Raw genomic sequence first — 14,023 nt, 5'->3', positions numbered from 1 at the left:
CAAATAGTCTTGTATTATTGACTCGTACATGAAACAATCAACATTCATTATTACATTAGATGAACACATAGGATGCCAAGAGAAATGCAAAGTACTTACAACCTAGGTGGCTTTCATGAACACAACCATGAAAGGTTCATTGCTCACAGTTAACCACATATTTCCATTATAAGTACGCAAACCCAGATCTTTGCACGGGCCCTTGTTGGCACAGACCACCAACTTGTATCCTGTCATGTCGGTGCCATGCCTCTCAATCCGAAACACCAAGGGCGACCATGTGCCCTCCTTGTTCCCTGCCGCCACATACTGAGTCGATCCTAACGATGAATTTGGTGATTGACCCGTCAGGTGCCAAGGCAACATCTTTGCACATAAACTAGATAGATCATTAGATCATTAGTCTCGATCCATACGTCGCTCGACAAGTGGATAGGCACAATGTTTACATCTCTCGGTGGTGGTGGTGGTGGCAATGGTGTGAACTCCATGTTGGTTCGAATAGTCATGTTGCTCTCGAGGACAACATGGTATAGGCAGCCATGATGATGAATGCGCTTAGTTGTGAGGAACAACTTGTCATCTACATGTTTGGCTGGGAGGACGTAGTAGGCATTGTAGCTGTTTAGTGGCTCGCCTTCTGTGTCATAAACTAGCTGGATGGTATTGCCGGCAATGCAAGGGAGGGAGATGGTGAGGAGAGGGAGGAGAGAAAAGAAGACGGTAAGCTTCATGGCGGTCCACATGATCTTTGGCCAGTAAGGCTAGTGAAATGCAATGAGTTGGTGTGTCATCCATGCCCGAGCTGTGTGGTTTATATTGAGAAGAATGCGGGGTCATCATTTATTTCTCCACTTATTGAACATTTATTTTCTGTGCTTTTCCTCCAAATATAGGCCATACCTCCAAGCAAACGTTACAAAAGTAACATCTTTGTTTTGGAAACATTAAATGATTACTATTATTACTAGTAAAAATACTAGATAAGACAATTATAAATAAGGAGATCCTTAATATTTTGGCAACATTTAATGACTAGTACTATTTCTTTAGTAAGAAATCTAGATAAGATGGTTATAAATAAGGAGATCCTTAATATTTTGGAAACATTAACCGATTGCTATTATTTGACTAAATCTTGCATGCAAACAAACTCCTAGGTGCACCTTTTCTTGGAAACACCTCATAACTTTATTCATACTAGTAGAGTGCCCGTGCGTTGCCACGGGCCTTAAAAAAATTAAGAACATTCTTTTGTTGATACTGGATTATTCTTAAAATTACTATGTCTTCCTATTCATTGTGGATTGGTTTGTTACTGATTGCATATCAAATGTCACACGTATACAAAAGATAGCCAATAACATACAAAAAATAATTGAAATCCTCTTCACTTGTAATCTATTTCGATAAAAATGTAATTCACTAACATATACTATCAGATCTAACGCAGAAAATAAAGAAAGTGGTACAAAAACATAGAACTCGTTATTGTGCATTACAAATGATAGGTGGCACATGGATGCCTTTTTATGCTTAAGACCAATCATCCCATGAAAACATATCTATTTTTATTATCTATTAATTAAAGAGAACACATGCAGGATTTTGTTCCCTTATTCCACGATTCTACAACCAGACACTTGATTGCATTTTGCAATTCCCTGGCAAACCATTACACATGAAATTAGGCACTTGAAACCATACAGGTTGCGACACATACCTAACCATTAAGAACCATGGCAACACAAAATATTTTAACATTTTCCCATCTACTAATAGCTTGGACATGCCCCATCTATTTTTCTTGGCTCGGAAGGACTAAGGCCCCTCCAACTGCGCTCAACTTCTAGTATATCTCTTCTTTGAAGGCCATGAGAACAGTCATTCGGTAAGATCGTTCGTGATCATAAATGGCAATTATAATAACTTTGCATCTAATTTTTTGCAGTAGGCTTTTAACCTAGTGTTTTCCTAAAAATGATACTTAATTGAATAAAGCATTGCTCGAGATAGCATTGTGAGTTGGTTCGTGCTAAGATCATGCGAAGTTTCACAAGGATGTCGATAACGACCACCTCATCTAGTAGATTCTCAAGGAAAAATATCCTATTCTACACATATATCAAACCTATATTATTTTTTTAGTGTAAATTAAGGCTTGAGATTCAACTTTGGCTTATATTTCATTCAATCTGTAATTCTGTATACATGGAAGAATATTGCATTTACAAATCAGAACTTGTCTCATTATTAGCAGCAAATATTTTTTGTACAATATTAAATAAGTCGAAGCTCATTTCTCCCTCATACGTTCGGCCGTGTTCAAATGGGTGCCCAGCAGCTCCCCAAATTCAACCGTCTGGGCTCCCCCAAATCCAACTCATATGTGGGGAAGAAATGTAGTTGTACGGACTATTCACCATGTTATCTCCAACACGTTGTTCCAACACAAGAATTCCACCCTACAACACACCCTTCCCACTCGCTTTCCCTATAGCGTGACATTTTTTGCTGGAACCTGTCCATTAAAACCAGATGATGCATGTAGAAGATTATACGATGCAACTCAATTGTATTCATGGGAGTCTGTTACAATATATAGAGGGGATGTCCCGCGAGCCAGGGAGGCGTCGGCGCCGTGGCAGACGCGGCGGCCGGGGCGGCGGCATGTTATGGTGTGGAACTCGGGCCAGGGGGAAATAGTGCATAAGCTAGAACACCACTCACTATTACCTATACCATATCCTCCATTAAGGAAGAACTCACTAAATGAAGGGGGGAGCACCACACCATACCAGAAAGCACGAAACTCTTGTTAGTGTAAAAAGGAAAATAACATATATACACACAGAAGAAATGACTTGAGAAAACTAACCAGATGAGTAGCCTACTGATCTGTAACTAATTATGCGTATTCTGTAGAATAATAGCTGATGTGTATTCTGTAGCATAATAGTACAACTCAGCAGGAAAACTTATAATCTGTATGCATTTTCTGTCAAAGTCGACGACCTGTTCATACCAATGCACTTGTCCATTATCTTCCTTGAATCGGATGCAACTATATATACACACATGTTGATGATTTAAGGAGTCAGTCAGAAGACAAGGGGGAAGTAAACGGAGGATATGTCGAATCTGCCTGTGAACGAAAGTACTATTACCTTTTTTTTTTCCTCAGATCCCATACTCCATTTACATAATCATAAACTCTGTAATTGAACGGATTAAAGAATAGGCTGCCATACAAACATTACAACAATGTTAGTAATGTAGCTCCTGTGACATTTCACAAAAACGGCATTTTTCTACACTATGAGTACAAGATTTCCTACAGAAGATTTGTGCTGAAGCTTGAAACCCGTAAAACAAAAGACAAGACAAGCAAATAAGGGTTAGAACTTAGAAACCAAAGCTCTAAGAACCAGAATTCAAGATGTGACAATCCTATGATGTTGAGCTGCACATCTTAGCACATTGGAAAGTGTCTCTCACTTGATGAATATAATTTCAAAACACGATTTTAGTCTACAAAACAATCAGAATCAGGTCAATGGAACAATGGCATCTGAGATTTTTTTTCGAGAATGCAGTGGCTCGAGATGGCATCTCAGTTCGGCCTAGGAAGCATGCGAGGTAGTGAACCTTGGTGAGGCGCAAATGCGCGAGCATCCGATCTAGGGTGTTCTCCCTCTCTATGTCAGTCGAGGCCGGCAGGCGGCCAACGATTCCACCATTTAGTACACAGTATATATAGTGTATTTAAAAGAATTTTTATCCACCATAACATATACTCCCTCCGTTCTAAATATAAGTCTTTCTATGGATTTCAATACAAACTACATACGAATGTATATAGACATATTTTAGAGTGTAGATTCACTCATTTTGCTTCGTATGTAGTCCACAGTGGAATATCTAAAAAAGACTTATATTTAGAAACAGAGGGAGTAGTACTAATTATATTACCAGAAATTCAGTTAACAAATTTTAACACATCTACACATATTTATATTGAGCTTTTCGGCAGAATTTGAAACATCCTAGATGTCTCCTTACTAATCAACTCCCCTTTTTCGGTTTGATTATTCACGCCTCTATACAAATCAATTTGGTTTACTGTCCTTAACAGTATAAAGTTCAAATCACTTTCCTCCCAAATTATTTACTTTTTGCAATATTGGTATCTTCAGACCCAAATAACAAAATACTATTACTAAGTAAATTCAAGAGAGATAATGCACGTAGAAATACTAAGAAATTAAGTGCACCTTCATGCGTGGACTGGTAGTAGGTTTTTACAAAATAAAAATTACACTACATACATAGATATCAGAGAATTTAAATCTGACATGCATCCTAACAAGAGAACAAATATCCCCAAACTCACATGGGTAAGCAAATTAATTGTGGATACGTAGATCCTTTTATGTGTGGATAGAAATAGCAATATAAATGAATCAACCAAGCCCCAACATGCTGACCTTATAGATGACTGCAAGGAATTGTTTCTCTTGTTTCATTGTGATAGTGGATAGGATCGTCTCCTTTCTAGTGCCTACAAAGCAACGACCAATTGACATAAGATTGGAAAAAGGCTATGCCGCTGAAAAAGTGAGCTAGACGGGGTTGCTAACGGCAGAGACATGCTATATGTACCAAGTATGTAGACTGTAGTGAAGAAATGCATCATCTTTAACATCAGGACATGCTATTTATTAAGTTGACATTAATAATTTCCAGGCAGGCAAAATTTAAGAAAAATGCTGCGTGAATCTGAATTGCACACTAAATGATTCAGAATTGAATCTAAGAACAAAACTAAGAGTGCTCCTCCATCTAAACAATCCACAAGTACTCGTTAAACTGGAATTATTTATCACCTTCACTTAGCCATAGTAATTCTGAAGACTGAATTTCAGAAACAACAATTCTAATAATCATTACAAGGGAAATTACCCATATTCTTGTTTGATGCTATCGGTAGTAAGACCGGTGGGTTTTCCTCTGTTTTTATTTCTTGGTGAAATCCGACAATCAACTCTCGATGAGGATAACTGGAAGTAGCTGACCAGCAGACTCATAGCAACAACAATGTGAAGTTTATGGATATATGATATTTCACATTGCAATTAATGCCACTAAATTTATTCATCCATCAAAATCATGCATAAGTACAAAATAAAATGAATCTGAGTTGAGGGGAATAAGGATCAAACGAAAGAATGAATGGATCGCGCACATACCATTCATAAGTTCTTCTCTGGTTGGAAATGGAACCCAGTACGTGTCGCTGCAGCATCCTTCTCTTCGGTGCCAAGGAACCCCATTTGGCCATTAACTCCGGTGCCACCCTCAACATCTTCTATAACATGTCCGTTTCCACCACTGACATTTTATTCGCCAGCTCAGTCACGAAGCCCTGTCCACCATGTTTCATTTTGTATTACATTACTCTCACATATCACACATAGTACTATTCAACCATGCATATCAGTGAAAATATAGGAATGGATCTCTATTACAACAATAACTACACACTTTTTCCAGAGTGACTTATATATATGCTTGCTACAACTATCTTCTACGCACCACCCTTGCTGCAGAATCGGCTGCGGTATAAGGTTCCTTCTCCCACTAACCACCTGTGTCACAATTTTGTTGTGGTTATTCTGAATAGCTGTCGTTGTCTCCCTCTGAGACTTGTGCGTGAGAAGAGGCGACCCATTGAACACACATTGTTATACGCCAGGCAAGAAATCACCGCACTGCACCACGCACCGCCGACCACAATGTCAAGTCCGTGATCAAAATTAAGAAGTGTTCTTGGCTTCCAACCTTGGCCAAAAACTGCCACCAGAACGCCATGTGGTCTCTCAAGAGGAGGGAAAGATTCTGGGGAAGCACCAGGACATACCTTCTACATCTTGGTGGTCGTGATGGGTGGCGTTGATCTCGTCGCCCCCTAGCAATGGCTCCATGGAGGGTTAGGGATTCTTCGGAGCGTGCTTTTATATTGGATGAGATGTGTGCCTCCCTCCTGTGAGCTTGCGACAATGCGCTCGTGACCGTCGTCCTCCACGCGTCATTGAAACAGGAAACTGAATGAAGAAACAGTAAGTATATTGCTTCATGAAAAATCAAATACTATTGCAACTAAATATATAACACAATAATGAGAGTGTCGAGGTTCTTGTGTGTATAGTCAGCCGGCAATAAGGTACAAATATGTTCTTCTTTCATCAGTTTTATGTTTGTAGCAATGACAATACTTTTAAGCCACTGACTACTATAATCTATGAAAGAATGCTCCTGAGCAAACAAACTCGGGCCATATGAGTCTTTTTTTTTTGCAAGAAACCATGTAAAGTCCACTGATATTTGATAGTTGAAAAATTGGAAACTAAACATTAGCATATTCTAGGGGACCAGCACAAGTGAGATATGTGGCCAGCGGTAAGGAATATTGACCACTCACAACATAAACAAAATTGTTCAACCTGATGTACCAGGAAATTATCGGCGTGGATGAGGTCTATTCAAATTTTCCTAAAGCACAAATTCAAAGTCCCAGTTAAGTATATAGTATACTGCTTACTGGAGAAATCATAATATTAGATTATTCTATAATTAAGGCATGTAAAAGTTGGAACACGCTGAATAAATGTCACTTTAAAAAATAGCCTTGAATTTTTCTATAGTTAATTGCCCGTGCGATGCAACAGAGACATACATATTTGAGTGGCTCAACGACAATCGTCCTGTAAATCTCCCCTCCCTCTCTGATCTTCCTCTCTCTACATATATGCCCATCTCCCTTCCTCCTATCTCCCTCTCTACATATATCCCCATCTTCCTTCCTCCGCTCTCCCTTCCTTCCACCCTCTCTCGCTCATTGTAGGCATCATAGGGGACAGACATTTTGTAGAGTACTAATAATTTCCAAGGACCATTGTTCGCCTACATCTATAGCACAGGCCTCTCTTCCTCCCACCCGCTCTTCCTAAGGTCTTCCTACCTTCCTACGGTCTTCCCACGACAAATGAAAGGGAACAGAGAAGTAGCGGAGGTTTGCTTCGGATATTCTTCCATTGAGATACCATGCTGAACGGAAGCTTCTTCATCGATTCCTTCACCTATATAACAATCATTAAGCATATCAAATAGGGATTGGTGTTCAGTAAGCAGCTGGAAAGGATTAAATGGAGTCCGCCTTTCACGAAGTCCCTACCAATGTATCCCGTCGGATGTCTCTGGCGTCAACTCTATAAAACACTTGTAACAAACTTCTTCCCTGCTCAATATATTGGAGCAACTATGCTGCATTTGTAGAAGAAAATGACTCACAAGGAACAATCATTTTCTCTAAATAAAACATAAGAAACAAGTTGTATGTTGACTTACTCCTTTTAATCAAACATGCTCCATGGCATGGCACAAGTCTTCATGTTCCTATCAAAACCGCAACCGAGTTGCAGAAGCACTTGGTCTTATCTCGTAATCTAGCAAACAATCAGAACTACCACCAAATGTGACTACCACGGTACCACATATGCTATGTCATGGTATCACATTTCACATATCAATCTGTCACGAGTCATAAGACAAGAATAATACTATAGCCAAGATCTAAATGGGGCTTCACTGCAATCTACAACTGGATTTTCAAAGAAGCATAACTGAAGCATGTTGAATAAGTAAATATATTGTACAAACAGATTCTAATGGTGTATATCTGTATATGCAGCAAGTTGAAAAGTAAGAGATGCAGACAGCAAGCAATTGTCAGAGCACTTCAAAATATCATGATTAACCGGTGGCAAATAAATCATGAAACATGGGCTGTAACTTTCAACAAATAAACCAAACATCATAATGTCAGCACCCATCGGCATTGCAGGTGACGACCATGTTGCTGCCCTTGCCATTGTGGTTACGGTCATCCAAATCTTCCTCCTCGTCCTTCGATATAAATAATGCCCAGCATTGTGAACACCGCGACTCGGTTTTGACCTGCATCCATGCGAGTGAGATGGATCAGAGACTGATCTTGCATGAAAAGAAGAGGAAAACTATGGGAAAATAGAGGAACCCCAATGAATCTTGTTCACATACATTTGGTGTGTAGATGGATGGTTGCGACAGTGCAACAACAACACATGCCGGCATCACACGGAATATTTCTTATGACGATCGCTTGCAAGACTCGGTAGGGCAGAGGAGCCTTGGTGTAGATGGCTACGGTCTGTGTCAGCTACGTACTTTCCGTTAGAGCACGTACGTACACAGTGGTCGCTAAATGTGCACATTCAGCTCAGAGTTCAAGAATCAAGAAACAGTACACATTCCAATGGTGAACTACAAGGATGCTACTACAACAGAATCGCTATTAAATCGGAATTACAAAAGACTAAAGAAATTACTGTTATAAGCACTCTTCAAAAGTTCAGAACCAGATACTTGCTAAACTTTGTAAGTTCTTAAACTGTATAAATCTAGGGTCCTAAATCTTCTTTCGTTGGCCAACACAAACAATCTGCAAACTTAATAGAAAAGAATGCAAAGAGAAGAAAAAAGGCAAACCTTATGTGTGAATCAATGGATTGTGTGCCCGGCGGCCAAGCCACAACCATCCACGCAGATGAGCCTCGTCCAAAGTCTTATACCGTACATTATACGTCCGTTCCATCACGATTGGAACACCCAGACATCAAATAAACGCCAGCCTGCGAGATCCCTAGCCGCCGCCGAGCCAACTGTATCATCACTGTGATCCAGCCAAGGAGCCGCCATGCTTTGCAGGGGAAGGACGACGCCGACGCCATCGACACAGATGAGCAGCGCGCGACCTGCCCCCACGGGTCCCATCGCAGAAGATGCCAACAGAAACAGGGAACTGGCCGACATCACCTCCATCATCCCGGACACGGTGTGCCCGGATGGCCGCCATGGGGAGTGGCTGCCACAACAGCGATTCATGCAGAGACGGAAGACGGGGCGCGACAGCGGAGTTGGGAGAGATAGAAGACCATGGGGCAGCCGGGGGAGGGGGCGGCAGCGACGATTATGCGTATCCCGGAGTTCGTCGGCAGGGTTTGAAACCGCCCTGCCCTGGAGACTTGGCGGCGGCGATTCCCGGAGTTCGGCGGCGGTGGGATTGAAACCGCCCTGCCTTGCAGAGGCGGCGGCGACGTCTCCCCCTCGGACGGCGGCGGCGGCGGTGGCAACGATCGATGGGAGTGGGCAAGCAAGGATGGGGTTCGATGGAGTTTTTTCGCGCGGCGGCGGCGGAAACGATAGATGGGATCGATGGGAGTGGGCAACGCATGATGGGGTCGATGGTTTTTCTTTTGGTGTGGGTTTTTTTGGATGGCTGCGTGGGAAGGGGTGGGGTGGGGGAGGTGACGAAAAAAACCAGCGAAAAAAACCGTGCAGACTATTCACCAACTGCTCCATTAGGAGTAGAGACTCGCAACCATTACAGTACAGTGCTTTGGATTCAAGATGCAAAATATTACAAAGTAACTCATAGAACCAAGAATTAGGAAGTCTCTTGGATACATCTTCCACACGGTATCAATCTTTGCAAGACGAAAACTGTCAATAGTTCAATAAAAGGATTGCAATTGGACTAGAGTTGTGATGTCACCACTCATTCACCTGGACAAACTTGATCACCAATAAAGGTTACTGAACCATAGTATGCTTCCTATGAAACCAACTATGAGCCTAAAACCAGTCTGGTTCCAAGCAAGCGATCGGGTAGTTTAATCCCTATCGCCCCCTTTAATCTCTCACTGAATGCAGTTAACCTCGATCCTTGGCCATCGTGTCAGCCCCAATTCATTGTCTTGGCCATCGGGTTACCGTATGCTTACCCTTACCATCTATATGCATGATGATGATGACATCGCTCCCAGTTACGGAATGGTGAATATATATCACACACATAGAATCCCTTAGAGATGCCAAGCTTCTTTTTTCTCCTGTTTGAATTTGATGAAGGAACTTTGTTCACTCTGATTATATGCTGTCTCTTGGGTTAGGAATTTGATGAATGTATGGTGTATCCTCTGCCGTGCAACAACGTATCGTTTATGTGCTGTCTCTTGGGACTGTTTCATAGAGAAACCATGTATGTTGTATGTTGCTACTATTATGAATGAATACATGGTTCTTCTTCTTCTTCTAAAAAAAGGGAAGGATTGGGCCAAGTTCACCTTCTTCTTCTTAAAAAAAAAGTTCAACTCCTTGCTAGAGCAGTTCCAGGGGATTGGTCAAGTGCTCCAAACTATAAGTATATATAACATAACGTAAGAAAGCTATCACAAGCCGACTTTAGCTCAGTTGGTAGAGCGGAGGACTGTAGTGTTGCAGATTAATCCTTAGGTCGCTGGTTCGAATCCGGCAAGTCGGAATTTCCTTTTTTTTTTGCTAAATTCAATTGCGGATTTGTTTTTTTTAGAGAATTTATTATCTACTCATCAGAATATTCTTCTGCTAATAAATGGTCCTGGTATGGACACATCTTCCAAGAATGAAAAAATGATGCTCAGTATATATTTTTGTGTGTGGCAGCTCTCATCGATGAGAAATAATTATGTCTCTTCTAACTCACACACCGTTGGATTTTACGTGAAGATTCATGGGTTTTTTTTTGGTTAATCAAATAGTGTAGGAGTTGGATGAAAATTTGTTATTTCTCGTCTAGATGAGAAATAGCAAATCCAATATATTTTTTTGACTTGTGAAAATAACTCCTTTTCAGCCAGGTAAAAGGGGACCGACTCCCATTTTTATTCATCATTATGGGGTAAAAAATTCAATCGACGAAAGAAAAAGAAAGGTGCAACACATATCTCCTCAATTCCCGCTACTAAAAAAGAATAATCAAAATCACACTTCGGCCGGATCAAATATTTCTATGCAGGCTTTCGACCTTCAGACATCGCAGGCTTCTTTCTACCCTGAGTACATTGATCAGTCGATGGCCCCGTGTTAGTTTACTTCTGCGAGTCCAGAGCCTTCAGGACCTCCTCGCCCATTCGCTTACATCCGACCAATGTCTGCAACCAAATAGAAGAACATGACCACGTAACCTTCGAAAAAAGAGCACCCGCAAAAAAAAAGTTACGAAAAAAGAGGAAGTGAGAGATGTTCGAAAAGCAGTGCTTGCAATATTGAACATGACTACCAAGCACTCAAGAACTACATAATTTGCTAAGTGAATGAGGGTTTTATTATTTGTCTGGCAGCAAACACAAAGTAGCTTTAGCAGGCATTGAACTTCTTCGGCGTAAATGAAGCAATGATCAGTGATAGTGTTGCATAAACTGATCTTACCGTTCCAGGAGAATATATGTCCCCTGTTCGGAACCCATTGTCCAACGTCTCCGTAACAGCGGTTTCGATTCTCTTGGCAGCATTTTCAGTACCGAGGCCATATTTCAGTAGCATCGCAGCACTAAGAATTGTAGCTCGCGGGTTTGCCTTGTCCTGCACTCAACAAATAGTAGGAGGAATCAGAATTTCAAACAGAGTCGCACATTAAAAGCTAATGGAGTTGCCTTGTTCTGCACACAAAATCTGTTCTCAAAGTAGAAGCTATATATCAACTAACCTGCCCAGCAATGTCAGGGGCAGAGCCATGGATAGGTTCGAATAGACCCGGTCCCTGTAAAGAAAAAGAAGATCCTTAAGCACTTTCTCCCAGCATTTTCAGCAGAAAAATATGAGTGTTTGCAAGCACTTTAATGCCATTTGAGAGGACATTGGAGGGTCTCTATTACCGATTCACCAACACTAGCAGATGGGAGCATTCCAATGCTTCCTGTGATCATGGATGCTTCGTCCGACAATATGTCACCATAACTATTGTTCGTCACAATTGTGTCAAACTGTGATGATGCAGGGAATTCAGTAGGTCAGCACATGCTCATCCTGCTCGAATCGGCATGAAATAAATTACATACAAAGAAACAAACCTGTTTAGGGTTCCTGACAAGCTGCATTGAAGCATTATCAACATACATGTGTGAGAGCTCAACGTCAGGGAATTCAGAAGCTATTGCAGTTACCCTCTTCCTCCAAAGCATAGATGCCTAAAACAATATTTGATCAAAATGTTATATTAGCTATGTGAAATAAAAATACTCGTAACTACAAGCTTATACTCTGAAGAGGGTTCTAGAGTCAGCAAAATGAAAGATCATAATCGTTATATCCAACTAGATATCCAAGATAGTTGTATAAACATTAAATATCATGGTGTTCCTCAATATAACTCCCATTGATCAGTTCCAATTTCCATACAAATCAAGAACATGTTTGGGGTTTATATATACTTAAGTACCTCAAGAACATTCGCTTTGTCCACCGAGCATAGTTTCCCTCCTCTCTTGCGGGCAACCTCAAATGCAACACGTGCAATACGATCAATCTGGGGATAGAGTCGTTTATAAAAAATTAGTTCTCAAGTAATGCACTATTCAGTAAAAGTCGTATCAAACAATAGTTCTTAATTCAATTACACATTCTTCACGAAAACACATCTTGGCATCATCATAGGACATTCACGCAATTTATCATGGGGGGGTGGGGGGGGGGGGGGTCTGAAATGTCTGAGGAACCTCAGAAACTGAATATATTTCAGTGTTGAAGCCAATTTCCTCTCCCTTGTCATTGGTACCAAAACCCCTAGGTTGTCCGAAGTAAATCCCTGCCACGCAGAGAAGTAGAAATTTCAAGTTTCATCAGAATGCACCTGGAAATGCGTAAATCAGCAAGAAAAGAGGGGCAACCAGTAACGATCAATGACTCATCATGATTTAGTCAATGATACCTCCAGTAAGCTCTCTGACAACCATGATGTCAAGTCCTTCAGCCACCTCTTTCTTCAAAGTAGATGCATCTACTAACTACAAAAAGTATCAGGTCAGAGGGGTTATTCTTAGCATATAACCTGTAAGAACTTGAAACATACAAGTCCATCCATCTCAAATCTTGCAGCTACGACTGACTACATTTGCTAGTATTTTGCTGTTTTGTTGAACTATGTACCGCTGGCTTATGCTGAAATGCAGTGAAACTAAAACGAGATACAGGGTATACCTGCGGCAACACCGTGGCTGGCCGCAGATTGGCAAACACGCCAAGCCCGGCACGGATGTTGAGCAGCCCGGTCCGGGCTTGAGATGCTTCTCATTGCTGTCCCACTTATACCTGCAACCGCATCATCAACATCCAATTACTTACTGAAACTGAAAGTCACACAGGTGCACATCACGACTTCTGAACCAACTACTGCCAGATCGTTTCCACTCACCCTCCTATCGCGCCGAGCAGGATGGCGTCGGAGGCCCGCGCCGCCGCGAGCGTCTCGTCGGGGAGCGGCACCCCGACGGCGTCCAGCGCCGCGCCGCCCATCAGCATCTCCCGGAACCGGAGCTCCACGCCTGCGCCCGCAAGCAAACAAATTGGGGTCACCCGTCGCCCGTCTAGCTAGCACTCGGAGCTCAAAGCAATGGACAGCGTAGGGTTCAGCTAAGCTTGCCTTCCTTGGCGCCGGCGACGGAGAGGACGTCCTTGGCGACGGCGACCACCTCCGGGCCGACGCCGTCGCCCGGGAGGAGCGTAATGCTGTAGCTCCGGGCCGCGGCCGAGCACCGGAACGTCGCCGTCGCATGCCGGGGCCGCGCCGCCGCGCCGGCGCTCCGCCGGCCGGAAAAGCTTAGGGTTTTGAGCGGAGTAGCTTGGAGCTGAGTCATCATCGTGCTTGGCATCGTCGTCTCATGGGCCTCGGCTGGATGTGATATACATCCTGTCGGTGGAGTTGGGCCCAAGTTTACCTCCAGGGCCCGTTTGATTTTAAAAGGTTTGAATGCTAACAAGAAACAGGATTCAATCCCTAAAAAAAAGGGATTCAAAAGGTTTGCGTATTTTTCTTTCAAATCATGGATTTATTATGAATTTTTCATATATTATTTGTTCCATTTGTAATATTTCTTTTGAGGGATCCATT

At 42.0% G+C, this 14,023-nt stretch overlaps 1 long non-coding RNA gene, 1 other non-coding gene and 1 pseudogene across 8 annotated transcripts; 1 reads left to right on the top strand and 2 right to left on the bottom strand.

Annotated features, from left to right (window-relative positions):
• Positions 1 to 2,324: 2,324 nt before the first annotated feature.
• Positions 2,325 to 9,315, bottom strand: LOC109772756 (uncharacterized). 7 transcript variants are annotated; one of them, XR_012203998.1, is made up of 8 exons: positions 8,587 to 9,315; positions 8,119 to 8,248; positions 7,408 to 8,016; positions 7,235 to 7,323; positions 5,921 to 7,139; positions 4,963 to 5,425; positions 2,879 to 4,561; positions 2,325 to 2,768 (listed from the first exon to the last, which is right to left on the bottom strand). It is a non-coding gene; the product is annotated as an uncharacterized lncRNA (long non-coding RNA). The 7 variants fall into 7 exon arrangements; XR_012203996.1 differs by having other exon boundaries at positions 2,325 to 3,242; positions 4,488 to 4,561; XR_012203997.1 differs by having other exon boundaries at positions 2,325 to 3,242; positions 4,488 to 4,561; positions 5,250 to 5,425.
• A 1,020-nt stretch (positions 9,316 to 10,335) lies between these two features.
• On the top strand, positions 10,336 to 10,420 carry TRNAY-GUA (transfer RNA tyrosine (anticodon GUA)). Its single transcript is given in 2 exon segments — positions 10,336 to 10,372; positions 10,385 to 10,420. It is a non-coding gene; the product is annotated as a tRNA-Tyr (tRNA).
• A 344-nt stretch (positions 10,421 to 10,764) lies between these two features.
• Positions 10,765 to 13,805, bottom strand: LOC109772755 (3-isopropylmalate dehydrogenase 2, chloroplastic-like; annotated as a pseudogene).
• Positions 13,806 to 14,023: the final 218 nt, after the last annotated feature.

Source organism: Aegilops tauschii, chromosome 3 (assembly GCF_002575655.3).
Source record: "Aegilops tauschii subsp. strangulata cultivar AL8/78 chromosome 3, Aet v6.0, whole genome shotgun sequence".
Taxonomy (NCBI): domain Eukaryota; kingdom Viridiplantae; phylum Streptophyta; class Magnoliopsida; order Poales; family Poaceae; genus Aegilops; species Aegilops tauschii.
The sequence above is the reverse complement of the archived record's forward strand: the minus strand, read 5'-3'. Positions and strand labels throughout refer to the sequence as shown.